Source organism: Mustela nivalis (genome assembly GCF_964662115.1).
Source record: "Mustela nivalis genome assembly, chromosome: 2".
NCBI lineage: Eukaryota > Metazoa > Chordata > Mammalia > Carnivora > Mustelidae > Mustela > Mustela nivalis.
In genome coordinates this window covers 74,258,691-74,281,256 of record NC_139021.1, presented here as the reverse complement: position 1 = coordinate 74,281,256, position 22,566 = coordinate 74,258,691, and the positions used below count along the sequence as shown (strand labels likewise).

At 36.8% G+C, this 22,566-nt stretch overlaps 1 long non-coding RNA gene across 3 annotated transcripts in view; it reads right to left on the bottom strand.

Moving 5' to 3' along the window:
* Positions 1-22,566, bottom strand: part of LOC309858860 — a 348,226-nt gene that overhangs the window by 274,291 nt on the left and 51,369 nt on the right. For 2 of the 3 annotated variants that reach the window (XR_014308388.1, XR_014308389.1), the window contains exon 2: positions 16,499-16,665. This is a non-coding gene — a long non-coding RNA (uncharacterized lncRNA). Of the gene's footprint in view, positions 1-14,310; positions 14,337-16,498; positions 16,666-22,566 lie in introns of all 3 variants that reach the window. The other variant, XR_014308390.1, reaches the window with a different exon arrangement.

Genomic DNA, 22,566 nt, shown 5'->3' with positions numbered 1-22,566 from the left:
AAACTAAAAAAATATCAAATCTCCAACTGTTAATCATAATAGTATATATTTTCAATCCCAGACTATATTCAGGTTTAAAAAACAAAAAACAGGGGCACCTGGCTGGCTCAGTGGGTTAAGCCTCTGCCTTCAGCTCAGGTCATGATCTCAGGGTCTTGGGATCGAGTCCCGCATCTGGCTCTCTGCTCGATAGGGAGCCTGCTTCCTCCTCTCTCTCTCTCTCTGCTTGCCTCTCTGCCTACTTGTGATCTCTGTCAAATAAATAAATAAAATCTTTAAAAAATAAATAAATATAAATAAATAAATAAATAAATAAATAAATAAATAAATAAATAACAAAAAACAGATGCACCTGGGAGGCTGAGTCAGTTAAGCAACCGATTCAATTTCAGCTCAGGTCATGCTCTGAGTCTTGGGATCCAGCCCTGCACTAGGCTCCACCCTCAGCAGGGGAGTCTGCTTAAGATTCTCTCTTTCCCTGGCTTTTTGCCCCTCCTCCTTCTCTGTCTCTCTCAAATAAATCTTAAAAAAAAAAAAAAAAAAAAAATAGGGGCCCCTGGGAGGCTCAGTAGGTTGGATGACCAACTCATTTTTTGTTCAAGTCATGATCTCATGGGTCTTAAAATCAAGCCCTGCATTGAGTTCTTTGCTCAGCAGGGAGTCTGCTTAAAGGATTTGATCCCTCTGCCTCTCCCCCCACATTCTCAAGTTCCCACTCTCAAATAAATAAATAAATCCTTAAAAAAAAAAAAAAGGAATTAAAAAAAAAAACCCACCAGCTCTAGGAGGGCACATTGATGCAATGAACACTGGGTATTATATAAGACTGATGAATCACTAAACTCTACCTCTGAAACTAATAATGCACTATATGTTAATTAATTGAATTTAAATTTTTAAAAAAATACCAGCTCTAATGTTGGAGAATATGGAAATACAGGCCTGTATCATGCATGGTCCAGAAATTTAAGATATCAATATAAAAAGTAGTACCTAACTTGTAATACTCCTCTAAAATACCTAAAAGAACCAACCAAATATAAAATCTCCCTTTAGAAATACAGCCTCAAGCTGGTCAATCAAGGGTCACATAGTAACTCTATGTATCATATTTTAAGGAACTGCCAAACTGTTTTTCAAAGTGGTTACAAAATTTTACATTCCCACCAGCAATGCATATAACTGCCAATTTCACCACATACTTGCCAACATTCATTATTGTCTATCTTGTTTTAGCAATCCTAGTGGGTGTGAAGTGGTATGGCACTCTGGTTTTATCTTTTCTCTAATGGCTTATGATATGGAGCATCTTTTAATGTGCTTATTGGCCATTTGTTTCTCTCCTATGGATAAATGTCTACCCAAATCATTGGCCCATTTTTTAAATTGTACTAAATGTACCAGTTTTGTTGTTCATTTATAAAAGTTCTTTACATATTCTGAACACAAGTCTGTAATCAAATGTATTACTTACACATTTTTTTTTCATTTTGTGGATTATATTTTCACTTTTTTTATAATGTCTGTTGAGGCCCATAAGTTTTTGAATTTTAAACAGATTTTACTCTTTAGAGCAATTTAGGTTTGCAGCAAAATTGACTAGATGCTGCAGAGATTTCCCATCCTGCCCCCACTCATGCATAGCCTCCTTCATTATTAACAACGCCTCATCAGAGTAGTACATTTATTAAAACTGATACACTTGCAATGACACCATTATCACCAAAATCCATAAGTTACATTACAGTTCACTCTTGGTGTTGTACAGTCTACTGGTTTTGACAAATGCATAATAACATGTTCACCATTACAGTATCATACAGAGTAATTTTGCTACCCTAAAAATCCTCAGTGCTCCTACTGTTCATCTTTCCTTCCCCTTAAATCCTGGCAACCACTGATCTTTTTACTGTCTCCATAGTTTTCCCTTTTCCAGAACATCACATACTTGGAATCTTACAATATATAGTATTTCCAGATTGGCTTCTTTCACTTAGTAGCATATATTTAATTTTACTCCATATCTTTTCATGGCTTGATAGCTCATTTCTTTTTAGTGTTGAATAAAAATCCACTGTTTGATGTCCACAATAGCTAAACTATGGAAAGAACCTAGATGTCCATCAACAGATGATGGATAAAGGTATGTTATTTATACACATTGGAATGCTATGCAGCCACCAAAAAGCTGAAATCCTGCCATTTGCAATGACACGGATGGAACTAGAAGATACTATGCCAAGTGAAATAAGTCAATCAGAGAAAGACAATTATCATATGATCTCCCTGATATGAGGAACTTGAGAGGTAGGGCAGGGAGTCATGGGGGGTAGGGACAAACCATAAGAGACTCTTAATCTCAGTATTAATCTCTTAATCTCAGGGTTGCTGGGAGCAGGGGGTAGGGATAGGGTGGCTGGGTTATGGACATTGGGGAGCCTATGTGCTATGGTGAGTGCTGTGAATTGTGTAAGACTGATGAGTCACAGACCTGTACCCCTGAAGCAAATAAAACATTATATGTTAATTAGAAAAAAAATTCACTGTTTGGTTGTACCACAATTTATTGATTTATCCACCTACTAAAGGTAAATAGGGCATCTTGATTGCTTCAAATTTTAACATCTTCATCGCTTCAAGTTTTGACAATTATGAATACAGATGCTAGAAACATCCATGTTCAGATTTTGGTGTGGACATAAGTTTTTAAAACTTTTGCTTAAATACCAATAAGTATGATTGCTAGCTTATATGGTAAGAGTATGCTTACTTTTATAAAAAACTACCAAAATATCTTCCAACGTAGCTGTACCATTTTGTGTTCCCACAAGCAATCAATGAAAGTTCCCATATTCATTCATCATTTAATATTGATGGAGAAGTTAGAGGACTAACATTCCTTGACTTACTATAAAGATACAGTTATTAACCCAGTGTGGTATACATAAAATTCAAATCCTTGCCAACATTTGCTGTTTTCAGTGTTCTGGATTTTAATCATTCTAAATAGGTGTGCAGTGATAGTTCATTGTTGTGTTAATTTGCATTTTCCTGATGACATATGATGCATCTTTCATATGCTTATCATATGTATATCTTTGGGGGCTATTTATTAAAGATCTTCGGTCAGTTTTTTAGATGGGTTGTTTTCTTATTATTGAGTTTTAAGAGCGCTTTGTGTATTTTTTTTTATTTCATTTAACTAAAAAAAAAAAAGATTTTTTTTAAAAATTTTTTTATTTCTTTTCAGCGTAACAGTATTCATTGTTTTTGCACCACACCCAGTGCTCCATGCAATCCGTGCCCTCTCTAGTACCCACCACCTGGTCCCCCCAACCTCCTACCCCTGCCCCTTCAAAACCCTCAGACTGTTTTTCAGAGTTCATAGTCTCTCATGGTTCACCTCCCCTTCCAATTTCCCTCAACTCCCTTCTCCTCTCCATCTCCCCTTGTCCTCCATGCTATTTGCTATGCTCCACAAATAAGTGAAACCAAATGATAATTGACTCTCTGCTTGACTTATTTCACTCAGCATAATCTCTTCCAGTCCCATCCATGTTGCTACAAAAACTGGGTATTCATCCTTTCTAATGGAGGCATAATACTCCATAGTATATATGGACCACATCTTCTTTATCCATTCGTCTGTTGTAGGGCATCTTGGTTCTTTCCACAGTTTGGTGACCATGGCCATTGCTGCTATAAACATTGGGGTACAGATGGCCCTTCTTTTCACTACATCTGTATCTTTGGGTTAAATACCCAGTAGTGCAATTGCAGGGTCATAGGGAAGCTCTATTTTTAATTTCTTATGGAATCTCCACACTGTTTTCCTAAGTGGCTGCACCAACTTGCATTCCCACCAACAGTGTAAGAGGGTTCCCCTTTCTCCACATCCTCTCCAACACACGTTGTTTCCTGTCTTGCTAATTTTGGCCATTCTAACTGGTGTAAGGTGGTATCTCAATGTGGTTTTAATTTGAATCTCCCCGATGGCTAATGATGATGAACATTTTTTCATGTGTCTGATAGCCATTTGTATGTCTTCATTGGAGAAGTGTCTGTTCATATTTTCTGCCCATTTTTTGATATGATTGTTTTGTGTGTGTTGAGTTTGAGGAGTTCTTTATAGATCCTGGATATCAACCTTTGTCTGTCATTTGCAAATATTTTCTCCCATTCTGTGGGTTGCCTCTTCGTTTTGTTGACTGTTTCCTTTGCTGTGAAGAAGCTTTTAATCTTGATGAAGTCCCAAAAGTTCATCTTCCCTTTTGTTTCCTTTGCCTTTGGAAACATATCTTGAAAGAAGTTGCTGTGGCTGATATCGAAGAGGTTACTGCCTATTTTCTCCTCTAGAATTCTGATGGATTCCTGTCTCACGTTGAGGTCTTTTATCCATTTTGAGTTTATCTTTGTGTATGGTGTAAGAGAATGGTCAAGTTTCATTCTTCTACATATAGCTATCCAGTTTTCCCAGCATCATTTATTGAAGAGACTGTCTTTTTTTCACTGTGTATTTTTTCCTGTTTTGTCAAACCAACTCCACACATAAGAAGTGAAATAATCAAGATTAGAGCAGAGATCAACAAGGTAGAAACCAGAGATACAGTGGAACATATCAATGAAACTAGAAGTTGGTTTTTTGAAAGAATCAATAAGATCAATAAACCAATGGCCACACTATTCCAAAAGAAAAGAGAGAAAGCCCAAATTAGTAAAATTATGAATGAAAAGGGAGAGATCACAACTAACACCAAGGAAGTAGAAACAATCATCAGAAGTTATTATCAACAGTTATATGCCAATAAGCTAAGCAACCTAGATGAAATGGATGCATTCCTGGAAAACTATAAACTCCCAAAATTGAACCAGGAAGAAATTGACAACCTGAATAGACCGATATCTAGTAATGAGATTGAAGCAGTGATCAAAAACCTCCCAAAACACAAGAGCCCAGGACCTGATGGATTCCCTGGGGAATTCTACCAAACTTTCTTTTTTTTTTTTTTAAGATTTTATTTATTTATTTGACAGAGATCACAAGTAGGCAGAGAGGCAGGCAGAGAGAGCAGGAAGCAGGCTCCCTGCAGAGCAGAGAGCCCGATGTGAGGCTCGATCCCAGGACCCTGGGATCATGACCCGAGCCGAAGGCAGAGGCTTTAACCCACTGAGCCACCCAGGTGCCCCTCTACCAAACTTTCAAAGAAGAAATAACACCTATTCTCCTGAAGCTGTTTCAAAAAATTGAAGCAGAAAAAAACTTCCAGACTCTTTCTATGAAGCCAGCATTACCCTGATCCCCAAACCAGGCAAAGACCCTACCAAAAGGAGAATTTCAGACCAATATCACTGATGAATATGGATACTAAGATTCTCAACAAGATCCTAGCAAACAGGATCCAACAGCACATTAAAAAGATTATCCACCATGACCAGGTGGGATTCATCCCTGGGCTGCAAGGGTGGTTCAACATCCGAAAATCAATCAATGTGATAGATCAAATTAGTAAGAGAAGAGAGAAGAACTACATGGTCCTCTCAATTGATGCAGAAAAAGCATTTGACAAAATCCAGCATTCGTTCCTGATTATAACACTTCAAAGTATAGGGATAGAGGGAACATTCCTGAACTTCATCAAATCTATCTATGAAAGACCCACAGCAAATATCATCCTCAATGGGAAAAAGCTCACAGCCTTCCCTTTGAGATCAGGAACACAACAAGGATGCCCACTCTCATCACTCTTGTTCAACCTAGTATTAGAAGTCTTAGGAACAGCAATCAGAAAACAAAGAGAAATAAAAGGTATCCAAACTGGCAATGAAGAAGTCAAACTCTCTCTCTTCACAGATGACATGATTCTTTATATGGAAAACCCAAAAGACTCCACCCCCAAACTACTAGAACCCATATAGCAATTCAGCAATGTGGCAGAATACAAAGTCAATGTACAGAAATCAGTGGCTTTCTTATACACTAACAATGAAAATAAAGAAAGGGAAATTAGAGAATCGATTCCATTTACTATAGCACCAAGAACCATAAGATACCTGGGAATAAACCTAACCAAAGAGGTAAAGGAACTGTACTCAAGGAACTACAGAACACTCATGAAAGAAATTGAAGAAGACAAAAAAAGATGGAAGACCATTCCATGCTCTTGGACTGGAAGAATAAACATTGCTAAAATGTCTATACTGCCGAGAGCAATCTGTACTTTTAATGCCATTCCGATCAAAATTCCACTGGTATTTTTCAAAGAGCTAGAGCAAATAATCCAAAAATTTGTATGGAATCAGAAGAGACCCTGAATTGCTACGAAAATGTTGAAAAACAAAAATAAAACTGGGGGCATCACGTTACCTGATTTCAAGCTTTACTATAAAGCTGTGATCACCAAGACAGCATGGTACTGGCATAAAACCAGACACATAGACCAATGGAACAGAGTAGAGAGCCCAGATATGGACCCTCAACTCTATGGTCAAATAATCTTCGACAAAATACTTTGTGTATTTTTAATAACAATTTTTTATCAGATATTTCCTTTGCAAATATTTTCTCCCAGTCTATGGCTTTTCTTCTCACTCTTTTGTCTTTGCAGAGAAGTTTTCTAATTTTAATAAATTCCAGGTTACCAACTATTTCTTTCATGGATTATGACTTCAGAGTTTTATCTAAAAAGTTGTCATCATAACCAAGGTCATTTAAGTTCTCTCCTATGTTATCTTTTAATAATTTCATAGTTTTGCACTGTACATTTAGGACTATGATCCATTTTGAGTTAATTTTTGTGAAATGTGAAGGTCTGTGTTTAATTTTTTTTTTTTTTTTTTTTTGCATGTGGATGTTTAGTTGTGCAGCACTTGTTGAAAAGCCTGTATTTTCTCCATTGTATTGCCTTTGTTCCTTTGTCAAAGATCATTGGATATAATTATATGGGTCTATTTCTGGGTTCTCTTTTCTGTTCTATATATTTGTCTGTTCTTCCACCAATACCATACTGTCATTAATCTCTATATCTTTAGAGTAAGTCCTATAGTCAGGTAATGTTAGCTCACCAGATTTGTTCTTCAATATTCAATATTAGCTATTATGGGTCTTTTGCCTCTTCACATGAACTTTAGAATCAGCTTGTTGATAGCAACAAAATAACTTGTTCATATTTTGATTGGGATGTCACTGAACTTATAGATGAAGTTGGAAGAATTAATATCTTGACATTACTGAGTTCTTATCCATGAATATGAGATATCTCTCCATTTGTTTACTTTTTTGATATCTTTGATCAGAGTTTTGTAATCTTCCTCTTAAAAGTGTGTGATGATATTTCATTGTACATATAGATCTTGTGCACATTTTGTTAGACTTATATTTAAGTATTTCATTTTGGGAGGTGCTAATATAAATTTTCTTATTTCAAATGCTACTTTTTCATTTTTGGTATAGAAAAAGTAACTGACTTTTATATATTAACCTTGTATCCTGCAATCTTGTTATAATCACTTATTAGTTCCAGCAGGTTTTTGTTGATTCTTTCGTATTTTCTACATAGATAATCATGTCATCTGCAAACAAGGACAGCTTTATTTCTTCCTTCCCAGTGTATACCTTTCATTTCCTTTTCTTGTGTTATAACATTGGCTAGAATTTCCAGTATGATGTTGAAAAGCAGTGATGACAGAGTCCATTCTTGCCTTGTTCCTGATCTTTATGAGATAGTTTTGAGCTTCTCGCCATTACATATGATGCTAGCTATAATAAATTTTTTAGATTATTGAGCTGAAAAATTCCCCTCTCTTTCTAGTTACTGAGAGGTTTTATAATGAAAAGGTGTTGGAATTTGTCAAATGCTTTTTCTGCATCTATTTATATGATCATGTAATTTTTCTTCTCTAGCATGTTGATGTGATTATTACATTCATTGATTTTCAAATGTTAAATCAGTTCTGCATACTTGGTAGTTTTTTTGTTTTTTTAATTTTTGAAGTCTAATGGCCTTTTTTCTTTTGCTACAAGTGCTTTCCAAGTCATATCAAAGAAACCATCACCTAACTAACCCAAGGTCACAAAGATTTACACCTATATTTTCTTCTAATAGTTTTATTGTCCTAGCTCTTATATTTAATTCTGTGATCCATTTTGAGTCAAAAATTTTATATAGTTTGAGGCAGAGATCTGATAACCTTTTTACTCTTCTCACACATAGGATACATTCACTGCTACCCCAAAAGGGACAAAACATAGCCTTTTTGATTGTTTTATTCATTTCTGATTTTAATATCATATACAGTCCTCTCAGTCAAATGTTGATATGGCTCCTCAAGGTTCAGTGACCTGTGAACAAGGAACACAGGACACTGACATTCCTAACATTCAAAATACAACAGTGGAATTGGATCAGGATAACTATAGCAAAAACTCCATTTAGAAAGGGGAAGTCACAAAACAAACTGAGGGTTGCTGGGGGGAGGGGGTTTGGGAGAAGGGGGTGGGATTATGGACATTGGGGAGGGTATGTGCTTTGGTGAGTGCTGTGAAATGTGTAAACCTGGTGATTCACAGACCTGTACCCCTGGGGATAAAAGTATATGTTTATAAAAAATAAAAAATTTAAAAATAAATAAATAAATAAATAAATAAAAATAAAATAAAATAAAATAAAAAGAAAGGGGAAGAATAAGAAACATCAGAAATCACCAATCATTAAATCCTGTTGCAGAATCCATATAAATTCTGTACCCTGAGGTGGATGGGGGATGGAAAATGGAAGATCTTTGATTGAACTCTTCTGTGCATACAAGAGTTCCCTTGGCATTTTTTTCCTTCATCTTAGCAGTTCCTCCTTCTGAAAGGTGCCTCCATGACCACTGTTCTTCCCAGTCCTATCAGTACTGGGTATTGGGAAATACCCCTGCTTGGAAGTTACTAAGCTTTCTCAACAATGAATAAAACATTTTATGGTGAAAAATCATAACCTTTACTGAAATATATCTTTAAAAAGCTAAATAAATGGAGAAATATGCCATATTCAAAAACTGAAAACCTTAATATCATATACAAGCCAAATCTTCCTAATTGCCTAAATTGACATATAAATTTAATACAATTCCAGTCAAAATTTCAGCATGTTTTTGTGTCCATGTATATAACTGGAAATTGATAAGTCAACTGCAAAATTTATATGAAAGATTAAGGACCCCAAGTACTCCTTAAAAGGAACTATCATTCCTTAAGGAGGATTTGCCTTAACAGATACCAAAACTTAAATATTAAGACCAGGTAGTATTAGTGAAGAGACAGACAAGAAATAAGCAGATCTGACCAGCAGAATAGAATAGAAAAGCTAGAAGGAAATCTACATATATGTGGTTTAGAGCTGGCTCTGCAGATTGGTGGGGAATGGATTTCCAATAAGTGATGTGATGCTAACAGGTCTTCTGGGGATTTAAAAAAAAAAAAAAAGAAAGCAAATATCAACCTTACACCCTACCAAAAAGAAGAAAAGAAGGTAGCATCCCATTCCTCCACTTACCATCTGTGAGTCCTTAAGAAACTGGTGCAATCTCACCTTGCTTTGGTTTTCTAATTTCATGGAGTTGTTCTGAGGGCTAAATGAGCCAATATACAAAGCACCCAACTCTTAGCAGATGCTTCAGAAAAGCTGTTGCCTTCCCCAGCCATTCCCTTTAGTGGAAATGAAGTCCTATATCCCACTGCTGTGAAAATGTTTAGAATTAGCCAAAAGCTAGAATCTGAGATTATGGGTATTGAGGGCACGGAATTCATGGAGCACTGGGTGTTATATACGAACAGTGAATCATGGAACATTACATCAAAAACCAATGACTGGGGTGCCTGGGTGACTCAGTGGATTAAGCTGCTGCCTTCAGCTCAGGTCATGATCCCAGGGTCCTGAGATCAAGCCCCACATCGGGGTCTCTGCTCTGCGGGGATCCTGCTTCCTCCTCTCTCTCTGCCTGCCTCTCGCTGACTTGTGATCTCTGTTTGTCAAATAAATAAATAAAATAAACCTTTAAAAAAAATCACTAACATAACACAATAAAAAAATTTTTAAAGAAGGATCAGTAATACAGTAGGGATATCCAAATTCCCATTCTTACTGCCTATCATTATTCTATTTCTTCAAAAATTCTTCATGAGCATTTAGAGCAGTTTTCTGTCGAATGGGATTTATACTACAAGCAACTTTACATTTATCTTAAAATTCTTGTAAGAAGCTAGAAATTTAGTCTAACTATGACTGAGATTATAAATAAACTAATGATAAAACAAAACCACTGGAAACAATTGTGAAATCCTAGAGATTAAGAAACATTGTTTGATTTTTACCTACACGTTTAAAAAAATATTTAAAGATGTTTGGATTTCTGTTTAATTTTGTGTTAAATACAGATAATATTTTGACAATCTGAAAAACAAAGAACTATCTGCTTTTTTAAAAAATTTTGTGTTGCTAAATATAGATAATATTTTGACAAACTGAAAAAAGAACTATTTTAAGCCTGGTTTCAAGAGGCTTGATCATAATTAGCTGGTGTTATTAGTGTCTCCTGAGTGCATGGGTTTAGCATTTGCCTTTGAAGAATATTAAATAACATGAAAATATTAACTCTTGCCCTCTAAGGGTTTATATTCTAGGATAGCTCATTCACTTGGGAAAAAATAATTTTTTCATTTTGAAAACAGCAGGCAGATGGTTTAATCCATTGGGTTTAGTTTCAAACAAACAAACAAAAACATTTTTTGAGGTGTAGAAAAACTAAGTGAAACAGATAAAAACATGTCAAGAGTTTTACATTTAATTTGGCTCTATGGAAACATTCAATATTAAGTGTTAAATATGCATAATATTAACACATTTATTCTAAATCATCAATTTAACATTCTTCTTCAGTTTCCAAGAGATTCCACTGAATTCAGCCAGTAATTTTCCATTACCTATAATGTGCCTGGTTGCGATGCAGAAATTCTATCATCATTGGTTCACTCACCAATGTTGTATACCTACCATGTGCCACACACAATTCTAAGTCCTGGACACAAGAGGCTTTCTACCTATTCATTCAACATCAGTGCTATTGAACTATTTTCTATATTTCCTAACACCAGTAGAGATGCAAGCAACTTTGAAATGTGTTTTGTCTGACATTTTCATGTCACTGCAAATGGCCAATGAGGATGTAGACAAAAAGGAAGTCTTGTGCACTGTTGGCAGGAATGCAAACTGGAGCAGCCACGGTGGAAAACAGTATGGAGTGTCCTTAAAAAGTTAAAAATAGAATGCCCTACAATCCAGCAGTCATACTTGAGTATTTACTCAAAGTATACAAAAACACAAATTCAAATGGATACATGCACCTTGATGTTTATAGCAGCATTATCTACAATAGCCAAGATAGGGAAGCAGCCCAAGTATTCACTGATTGATGAGTGGATAAAAAAGATGGGGTGTGTGTGTGTGTGTGTGTAAAGTATTCCATTATATATATATATAATGGAATATTACTCAGTCACAAAAAAAAGAATGAAATCAACACCTGTTGTTTCTTGTGTTTTTTATTTTAGCCATTCTGGTAAGTGTGACGTGATATCTCACTGTGGTTTTGATTAGCACTTCCCTGATGATAAGTGATGATGAGCATCTTTTCAGTTGTCTGTTGGCCTTTCAAATGCCTTCTTTAGAGAAATGTCTGTTTATGTCTTCTGCCTATTTTTAAATTGGATTACTTGGTTTTTGGGTGTTGCGTTTTATAACATCTACATATTTTCAATACTAACTCTGATATGTCATTTGCAAATATCTTCTCCCATTCTGTAGGTTGCCTTTTAGTTTGATTACTTCCTTCACTGTGCAAAAGCTTTTTATTTTGACATTGTCCCTCCCAATAGTTTATTTTTGCTTTTCTTTCCCATACCTCTGGGGACCTATCTAGGAAAAAGCTGCTATAGCTGATGTCAGAGAAATTACTGCTTGTGCTCTCATCTGGGATTTTTATGGTTTCAGGTCTCACATTTAATCCATTTTGAATTTGTGTGTGTGTGTATATGATGTAAGAAAGTGTTCTGATTCCATTCTTTTGCATGCTGCTGTCCAGTTTTTCCAACACCATTTGTCAAAGAGAGATTAGTTCTCCTTTTACATGCTCCCATAGCCCTCGTTTTGCTCTTACACACCATTTCTCACAATTATGATTCAGTAATTAAAGTTAACTCTTCATCAACATGGAGGTTAAGGGCACTGATGCCCCCACACATGTTAAAAATCTGTATATACCTTTTGACTCCCCAAAATATAAATACTAATAGCCTACTATTAGCCGGAAGCCTTATTGATAACATAAATAGTTAACACATATTTGTGTTATATGTGTTATATATCATATTCTTAAAATAAAGTAAGCTATAGAAAAGAAAATATTAAGAAAATCATAAGGCAGAGAAAATATATTTATGGTACTATATAAAATCTGCATTTAATTGGTATCTGTGTGGTTCAAATCCATGTTGTACAAGGACCAGCTGTATTTGTTTAATGTCTGCTTCTTCTGTTAAACTGTAAGGACTAAAAAAAAAATTATAAGGACTATGAAAACTAGAACCAGTTTTACTGTACAAGCTGAGTACATGCCTTGCCTTTTTATAACTCTATCCCCATCACTGAACATGGTGCCTGGTACACAAGAATAAACATTTAATATATGTATAAGTCAGCAAGAGAATGAATGAATATGATCCTTGGGCTGAATATATCATTTATTAGTATCCCCAAATCACTCATTTGTAGTCAAAGTAGACTTTTTCATCAGCAAATATGAATCGAGGATGCCTTTGTATCCTTAGTAATGCACTTTGTAATCCTATCACTTAGCATGTTGCCTGGTACACAAAAAGGGTTTTATAAATGTTCGGGGATGGATGGATGACTGAAGGATGAATGGATCGATGAAAGAAACCAAATGCAATAATTAGGTTTGTCTATAGCTAAATTTATCTGTCCTTTTGTATAAGCATTGTAATCATCCACATCAAATCATCTAAGCAAATATGAACAAATTTGAAAAAGTGCAGGGAGATTAAAGGAAGAAAACAAAAGGGGAAAAAAAGACTCGTGTTTCTCGTGAGCTCTTAAAATCTTACTGTCTGTAATACATATTTGGCACTTATAACTGTTACTTACCTTTGTATATGTGTATGGTTTATCACCCCCAGCACATTGTAGGCTTCTTAAGATCCAATAACATATCTTATATTGCCCTGTATCTTCCCCCTCAACTTCTGCAGCAGCTGGCACAACGCCTAGCCTGTAAGAGGTACTCAGTAAACACTTACTGAATGTAGCATGACACAGTGTTGCTATATTCTGACAGTCTAGTTTATTCTCATGTACTGTAAATAAAGGCTAATTTTATCTTCCTGAGCCTTACTCAGTCTGCATCCTGAAGTTCCAGTCTCTGATTGCCAGAATGATGCTGTTTCATTATCTAGATTGCACACACCAGACATAAGGATAGATAAAGAAAAGATAAAAGCTGTTGGCTCAGAGCTCAAGGTATAAAAGTCTAAATTAGACTGGCAATTTTAACAATGGTTAAAGTAACAGTAAGTTAAAAATAGTCATTGTCACTAACAATGAATTTTCTGATAAGGAAAGAAAGACACAGTCACATCTACAGAGCATCAAAAACAGTAAAATATTTAGGAATAAATTTAACTAAAAAGGTAAAAGATCTCTACTCTGAAACCTACAAGATGTTGATTAAAAAAAATCAAAGAAGACACAAATAAATGGAGAGGTATCCTGTGTTCATGGATTAGAAATATTAATATTGTGAAAATGTCAATAGAGCCAAAAGCCATCTGTAGATTTAATACACTCCTCCCACCAAGATTCAATGATATTTTCTTTAGAAGTGAAAAAAAAACTTCTAAAATGTATACAAAACCACAAAAGACCCTAAATAGCCAACACAATCCTGAGAAAGAAGAACAAATCAGGAGACACCACACTTTGATTTCAATCTATATTATATAGCTATAGCTCTCAAAACAGCATGATACCAGCATAAAAACAAATAGACCAATGAAACCAAACCAAGAGCCCAAATAAAGCCAAGCATATCATCAACTAATATTTGACAAGGGAACCAAAAATACTCAATGGAGAAGAGACAGCTGTTTCAAAAAATGGTGGTGGGGATAGTTGGATATTCACATTAAAGAATGAAACTGGACCCAAAGCTTACACCACTCACAAAAAATTGACTTGAAATGGATTAAAGACTTACCTGTAAGACCTGAAACCATGAAACACCTAAAAGAAAACATGGGAACAAATCTCTTTGACATAGGTCTTGGTAATGATTTTTTGATATGACACTTAAAGCACAAGCAACAAAATAAAAAATAAACAAATGGGACTAGATCAAACTAAAAAGTTCTATACAGTAAAAGAAACCGTCAACAAAATGAAAAGACAACCTACAGAATAGAAAAAGTATTTGCAAACTATGTATCTGGTAAGATGTTAATATCTAAAATAGGCTAAAATTCACACAACTCATAACAAAAAAAAGAATAACCCAGTTGAAAAATGGGCAAAAGACTAGAACAGACATTTCTCCAGATAACACATGAAAGGCCAACAAGTACATGAAAAGATCTCAACATCTCTAGTCATTAATGTAAATTAAAACCACCATGAGATAACACCCCATGCCTATTAAAATGGTCATGATCAAAAAAACATGAGAGGAAAAATTCTGCCAAGGATGTGGAGAAAAGGTAACACTTGTGCATTGCAGGAGAAAATGTAAATTGCTACAGCCACTCTGGAAAACTGTACGGAGGATCCTCAAATAACTAAAAACAGAACTACCATATGATCCTGCACTTCTACTTCTGAGAATATATCCAAAGGAAAACACTAACTGGATAAGATACCTGCACCCCCACATTCATAGCAGGATTATTTACAATATCCAAGACATGGAAACAACCTAAGTGTCCATCAATGCATGAATGGATAAAGAAGTGTGGCATTGGGGCGCCTGGGTGGCTCAGTGGTTTAAGCCTCTGCCTTCAGCTCAAGTCATGATCTCAGGATCCTGGGATTGAGCCCCACATCGGGCTCTCTGCTCAGCAGGGAGCCTGCTTTCCCCTCTTTCTCTGCCTGCCTCTCTGCCTACTTGTGATCTCTGTCTGTCAAATAAATAAATAAAATCTTAAAAAAAAAAAAAAAAGAAGTGTGGCATACAAATAGTGGAATATTATTCAGCCATTAAAAAGCAAGGAAATTCTACTCTTTGCAACAAGATGGATGGACCCTGAAGGCATTATGCTAAGTGAAATAAGACAGACAAAGGAAGACAAATACTATGATCTCACTTAAATGTGGAATCTTTTTTAATTTTTATTTTTTTTTAAGATTTTATTTATTTATTTGACAGACAGAGATCACAAGTAAGCAGAGAGGCAGGCAGAGAGAGGTGGAAGCAGGCTCCCTGCTGAGCAAACAGCCCGATTCGGGGCTCGATCTGGGATCATGACCTGAGCCGAAGGCAGAGGCTTTAACCCACTAAGCCACCCAGGTGCCCCATCACTTACATGTGGAATCTTAAAAAAAAAAAAAAAAAAAAAAAAAAAAAATTCATAGAAAAAGGCTTGTGGTTACCAGAGGTGGAGGGCAGAGAGGGAATTGGAGGAAGTGTGGTCAAAAGGTACCAATTTCCATTTATAAGATAAGTAACTATTAGGGGTATAATATATAGTAGGATGACTATAATTAACACTGTTGCATGATATACAGAAAAGTTACTAAGAAAGTAAACCTGAACTTTCATCACAACAATATTTTTTTTCTTTTTTCTCTCTTTTCTTTTTATTGTATCTGTATAAGAAGATGGATGTTAGCTGAACCTACTGCAGATTATTTCACAACATATGTAAATTAAACTATCATGCTATATGCCTGAAGTTTATCCAGTGATGTAGGTCAATTTTTTCTTAATAAAACTGAAAAAATTATCATTTTGAGTTTTTTTTAAATAATTATAATGTGACTATTTATTTTGTGCTAATAATCTAGAAAAATATTAAAATGCACTTTCTGACAGAAAAGATGTCTAAAGAGATTTGTGTATTTCTGATAAGCTGCTAAAATCCAAAAGAATAAAAGATCATATTATCAAGTATATAAATGATATTTTGCTAGTTGTTAAAAAGTCTCATAGAAAAGTAAAGAATGAGGGCTCCTGGGTGGCTCAGTCAGTTAAGCGTCTGCCTTTGGCTCAGGTCATGATCCCAGGGTCCTGAATCCCAAGCCATTCATCTGGACCCCTGAAACTTAATTTATTTTGTTTCAAATCCCTTCCCCACCCCTGACAGCATGACTCTGTCCTTTAAGCCTCAGCCTCTGGTGGGGAATGTGATCCTGCAAACATACAGAACACCTACAATCACAAAGGTGCCACTCACCTGACTCAATCACTGGCTCTACCTGGAAACTCCTGCTGTTGTATCAGATCCTTTAGGACACTTGGCTACTTGAATACTGCTCCTCGGAAAGGAAGATGGGAGTTGTTCAAATAAAGCCACCATTCAGTGTATGCCTGGCAATAATAGATACTTTTCTTTCTTTACTCCTGTGTCACATAAAACACAAGCAGGGATATGTCAATCTGACAGACTATAGCAGCACAAATCAGAGTGTTTATTATAATACATGTCTAATATATCTTTGGTGTCAGTTGTATTGACTTTCCTATTAATCATTAGCATACTAATTAAATAAAAATTCATTTATTACCACATTTTAGATTAGATTGGCTTTTTCCCCCTTTATGCCATCTGGTGTGTCTTCTTCCAGTACAGTCTCTTTCAAATATGCAATCTCAGGGTTATAAAACTCTCTGAAAATGTAATAACCAATACCACAGTTAAACAAACGCCTTCAAAGGACAAGAGAATTGCTTTGCTAACCCTTCTGATATCAGTGACATGAGTCAGCTGTGAGTCTGATATCAACAATGAGACCAGTCTGGAACGTTCAGCATCTCCAAAGCCATAGGATTCTCTAAAATGAGAAGTAAGGGGCTTAAATTTTGGCCTCAGCTCCTCTTCTCACTCTACAATCCCATTATTCTTGAAATTCTCATAGCTAAGTTAACCAATTATCAAAGGAGAAAATATAAGATGACAAGAAAACTTGTTCCAAAAGTACTATGTGTAGGGCTCATGGATGTTTAAATTTGGTTATCTAACAGGAAATGTTGCGATAAAAGAATAAAGAAATGGCAAAAATAAATATCCTCTTACGTCTACATATAAAAGGAGCAACTGCAGAACCGTTCCCAAAACCAAAAACAAAACATAAAGTATCCTAAACAGGGTAACTATCACTTAGTTGTCACAAAGGAGCATTTAGAATGAAAATGTAACATTGAGAAAGAAAGTATAATCATATTTAACAATTACTTTATTTTTTTTTAAAGATTTTATTTATTTATTTGACAGAGAGAGATCACAAGTAGACAGAGAGGCAGGCAGAGAGAGAGAGAGGAGGAAGCAGGCTCCCTGCTGAGCAAAGAGCCCAATGTGGGACTCGATCCCAGGACCCTGAGATCATGACCTGAGCCGAAGGCAGCGGCTTAACCCACTGAGCCACCCAGGCGCCCCACAATTACTTTATATCTCACTTTAAACTTGATAAGCCAGAAAAATATCAGGAAAAAATCCAAGGTTAGATAAAAGCATATCCAGAAAGAGTGAAAATAAAAGAGAAATATTCACCAGCACTGCCTCACTTCGACACAGAATATTTCATGGTAAGAGAATAATAGTGAGGGGGGACACTTCCAGTTTGATTATCATATTTTTCTATTAGAATTTCTAGGTCACTCTCTTTCAAATTTGAAGTATCACTTTTTATAGTTTCAAGTTTCTTCATGAAATATTTAACACTGAGTTTTATCTCCATAAGCATAACGAACATGGTTTATGTCGGTCTGCCTCTGGTAATTCTACTCTGCAGATATCCCATGCATCTCTTTAAGTGTTCTGTTCTCATTATGTGTTCTTGTCTCTTTTTCTTATCTTTAACAATGTAGTGGACTTTACAGTTGGGGGGGGGGGCCTTAGAGTTATAATTTGAGGCTGAGAATGACTTGTCCTCCTCTAAAAGAAGACTCCTAGCTTCCGCTAGAGCTCAGGTTGCACTGGCAATCTAGGCTCCATTTGATCAAACTTCGAGGTTTGAAGTTTTGGGGCTCACGGATAACCAGAAGGCTGCCAGGAATCCATGCAAGTGTTGCTCTATGTCTCATTGCAAGGGTGCAGAATTTTGGTGCCCCATCCACAATTGGCGGTCCCACGGACCCTCCACTCTTGGTATCATTAAACTCTAGTTTAGGTCCCCCCCGACCCGCCCCGTCCTCTGAGGCTTTCCCAAGCAGTGCTCATCCTTTCATCCACCTGTTCTGGATTGGCAAATGTTCCCTACATGCAAAAGTGATCCCAAATGCCAGGCTCCTGTTCTGTATAACTGTCTTCTCACAGGTCTCCGCAAAGTAATTCTTTACTCTTTTGTCCGTTCTTAGGCGATTTTAGAAGATTTTTAAATATTTTGTTAAGCTTTTCCAGTCAATGTAAACAGCAGTGTTGGTGCAAATTATCTGGTTTATCACTAAAGGGGGCAGAAGTCCAATCACAGTTCAAGTTTAAACTCCTGCTGAAGGTGGCATATATCATTTTTTTTTAAAGTTTCCTATTGGACAACTAATATATGTCATTGTTTTCTTTACTTATATCTAATTCCAAAAGAAAGTATTCAATGAGTTTCATACAAATTGTATGATGATTTTATTCAAATGTGTATTAAATAATTAACCTCCATATAATAAGTAATAATAATCAGTCAACAGATATTTATTGAGCATGTACGATGTGCCAGTCTCATTTTAGGTGCATCAGAGAAAGAAACAAAGAACCTCCTCATCCTTACAGTGCTTATATTCTAATGATTAGACAGATTACAAAGGCTTAAATATATAAAAAAGGTAAATTACATCGTATATATTTGTACATCGTATTGGAAGGAGGCACATATTACCGAAAACAGTAAAGCTAAGTAGATCTGTAGGGTCGGGACAGGGAAAAGAGTTACAACTTTCTTCAACGTAACCAGAATGGACTTCATTGAAAAGATGAAATAGATATTTTAGCAAAAACTTGAAGGTGGTGAGGAAGTTACCCATGTGTATGTCTGTCTGGGGGCAGAGGGAACAGCCAGCAGGAAGACCCTAGGCTAGGATTATGCCCATCCTGATCATGGAACATCAGGAAAACCACATGGCTAGAATGGAGTAAAAGAAGGATGAGGAGGAAAAGATAGTTATGAGAGATCATGGAGGGGTCAGGAGACCATTGTGAGAATTTCAGCTTTTACTTTGAGTGCCATCCTGAGCACTGCACTGGGGAGAAAAGGGGTTGGACCATTCTGGCTGGGGTGCTGGGAGTGTGTGGAAAGAACTGGAAGCCAGATAGGAGCTCACTGCAGTAACACAGATCATGCTGTCTCAATATAACTCTGGATGTATTTTCAAGATGACATCAATGACATTTTGACAGACTAGATGAGGAGTAAGAGGGGAAAAAAAGAGGATACAAGTATATTTTCCAAGATTTTTGGCCTGAGCAACCAGAAAGATGGAATTGCCATCTTCTGAAAAGGGAAAGGCAACGTGTAGAACCTAGAAAGTTAGAAATGCAGTTTCTGCTGAGTTTGATATGTCTACTTGACCATGGAGATAGACGTCCAAGTCGGATATTCCAGTGGGGAGATAAAGGTGAGAAATTCAAAATGGATATATAAACTTGAGACACTTAAGCTAATAGTTTATATTTAAAGCCATGAGACTTAATGAGATTCCCTAAGGAACAAAAATAAGGAATAAAAGAGCACTCAAACATTAAGAGGTCCAACTATCATTCATATATATTGATTTTAGAGCACTGAAAAGAAAAGCTGAGTGGTGGGCAGTAAGAGCACATTTGAGGAGAACAGGAGAAAATATACAAAATTAGGAAAACACGGGAAATGTAGCCGATTGTTTACCTTTCTAACCACTCCTTGGCAGATACTTTACCTCTTTCCACACAGCTCTTTTACTTTGTTGGAGTTAGAAGTAGATGCAAGTTTAGCTTTTTAGGCTGGGACCATCAGTATGCAAAATTCAAAAATTTTTTAGAACACATGGGAGATCTTCAGAATCATGCAGTAGAGATGGAAAATAAGTTCTCCTTCTGTGAACACCACAGTCATTGTAAAATCAGCCCTGCGCCAAACTGCAACCAAGCTGAATTTCTCTCCAACATCACTCCAGTTCCCTTTCTCTATCCCTTCTCCCATCCAGTCACTCTGAATCTTCAATCATAGAAGGTACACAGCATCCTCAAACTGACCACTGCCTCGTACTTTTGAAGCCCCAAACTTCTAACACATCACTCTTCTTCATCGAAACGTTTTGTTTGTCTCTCTGAGGACATCACAGCCTTGCACTCTGCTGGCACACAAAGGTGCTATTTTCTTTTTTTTTTTTTTTAAAGATTTTATTTATTTATTTGACAGAGAGAAATCACAAGTGGGCAGAGAGGCAGAGAGAGAGAGAGAGGAGGAAGCAGGCTCCCTGCTGAGCAGAGAGAGCCCGATGCGGGACTCGATCCCAGGACCCCGAGATCATGACCCGAGCCGAAGGCAGCGGCTCAACCCACCGAGCCACCCAGGCGCCCCAAAAGGTGCTATTTTCTGATAGTGATTCATTGGACAATTTCTCTTTGAAACATTCACACTTAAAAGCTGCTTTCAAAACAACCAAACTGGGGCACCTGAGTGGCTCAGTGGGTTAAGCCTCTGCCTTCGGCTCAGGTCGAGATCTCAGGGTCCTAGGACCAAGCCCTACATCGGGCTTTCTGCTCAGCGGGAAGCCTGCTTCCTCCTCTCTTTGCCTGCCTCTGTGCCTACTTGTGATCTGTCTGTCAAATTTAAAAAAAAAAAAAAAAAAAAAAAAAAAGAACGACTAAAGTGAATGAAGTAGGGTGTTTTTGGAACAGTGAGGAAGCATCCCCATAGAAATGAAAGGAGGGGTGAGCACACTCCCACCTCAAGGGGTCCTGATCCAACTGTTCATGAAGAATGCTACTCATCACCTGGGCAGGCTCCCTACTTAGAATATCTGGGGGTCACTTTAACTTGGAATTTCCCATGGACAAACTACGACTGCTTCATAAGCACTGAGTCCACATGATGAAAGAATATATTTACAGATTACCAGTTAATGTAGACACTCACTTCCTGTAAGTATTAGGTTGGACCATGTGAAATGGCCTTCCTGTAGGTCAAAAATAAGCCAATATTGGCCTTTTCTTTTGTTTCAATCTAATACACACTGTACTTATCTATAATACAGACATAACTATTTTGTGGTTTTGTTAACAAAATCTACCCATTTCTTTTACCATTTATGAGTGAATTACCATTGGAGACATGTGTCTCATTGTGAATGAAACCAGTCAAATGCCTTCTATAAAATGCCTTCTTGCCACTAATATAGCAGGGGGTCTTAGAGTTCAATATTTATGGCAGAAAGTCTATCCCAGGCTGGCTACAGCCTGTCAGACTCGGTGACACTACGAAGCCCTTCTCGAAATCCTGTTTGACATTTTCAAGCCCATTTCACAGAGCAATTAATGTTCTCATCCTAGCAGCAATAAACTTAACCTATAGATTAGGTCACTTTCTTAGTTCAAATTATAACATAAATCTTAAGCTCAATGATGTCATTTTGTTGCTTGACTAGAAGGATGTTTGCTTTGTGGGTCTTGTAGCATGCTTTCCTGAAGAGAGAAGGCACTGATTCTGCATCTCAGCTCTATGCCTTAGCAGCTCTATGACCTCAGTCTCATCTCTTGTGACAAACCCCGGCTAGATGCTCATCACGCCTATTTCCTCTTCTTCCTGGAGCCACATAAGTACCCAGTTCCCTTGACATTAGGTGTAGTCCTTGCCCAGGAAATACGAGGAAAGTGCTGTGTGTCACCCCCAGATGCAGCAGTTAAAAAGGAGCACTCCTGCTCCACACACTCACTAATCTGTCCCAGCCAGGTGCAGAGGATCCAAGGGTGGGTCCTGGAACCCTCAGATGGTGCCGCTATGAATGGACAGAGCCTGCACTCCAAAGGCTGCATGGAGCAAAACAGTCCTCTCCTGAGCCTTCATTTCACTGAAGGGAAATAGACCTTGATTGTGTTATATAACAACACAATTTTAAGGTATTAACCTACCCTGTCTGTTAAACCCCCTAATCTTTTATTTCTTCATCCATAAAAATGAAAATAATAAAACACACTTCATAGGGGTTATTGTTAGGATTAACTGGGGTGATAAATGTACAGTGCTAACGCACCGTGTTTGGCACAGAGTAAGGCTATAGAAATGGTGGTCACTTGATGTTGCCATCATCACGATCTCTCACTCACCTATTAACTGA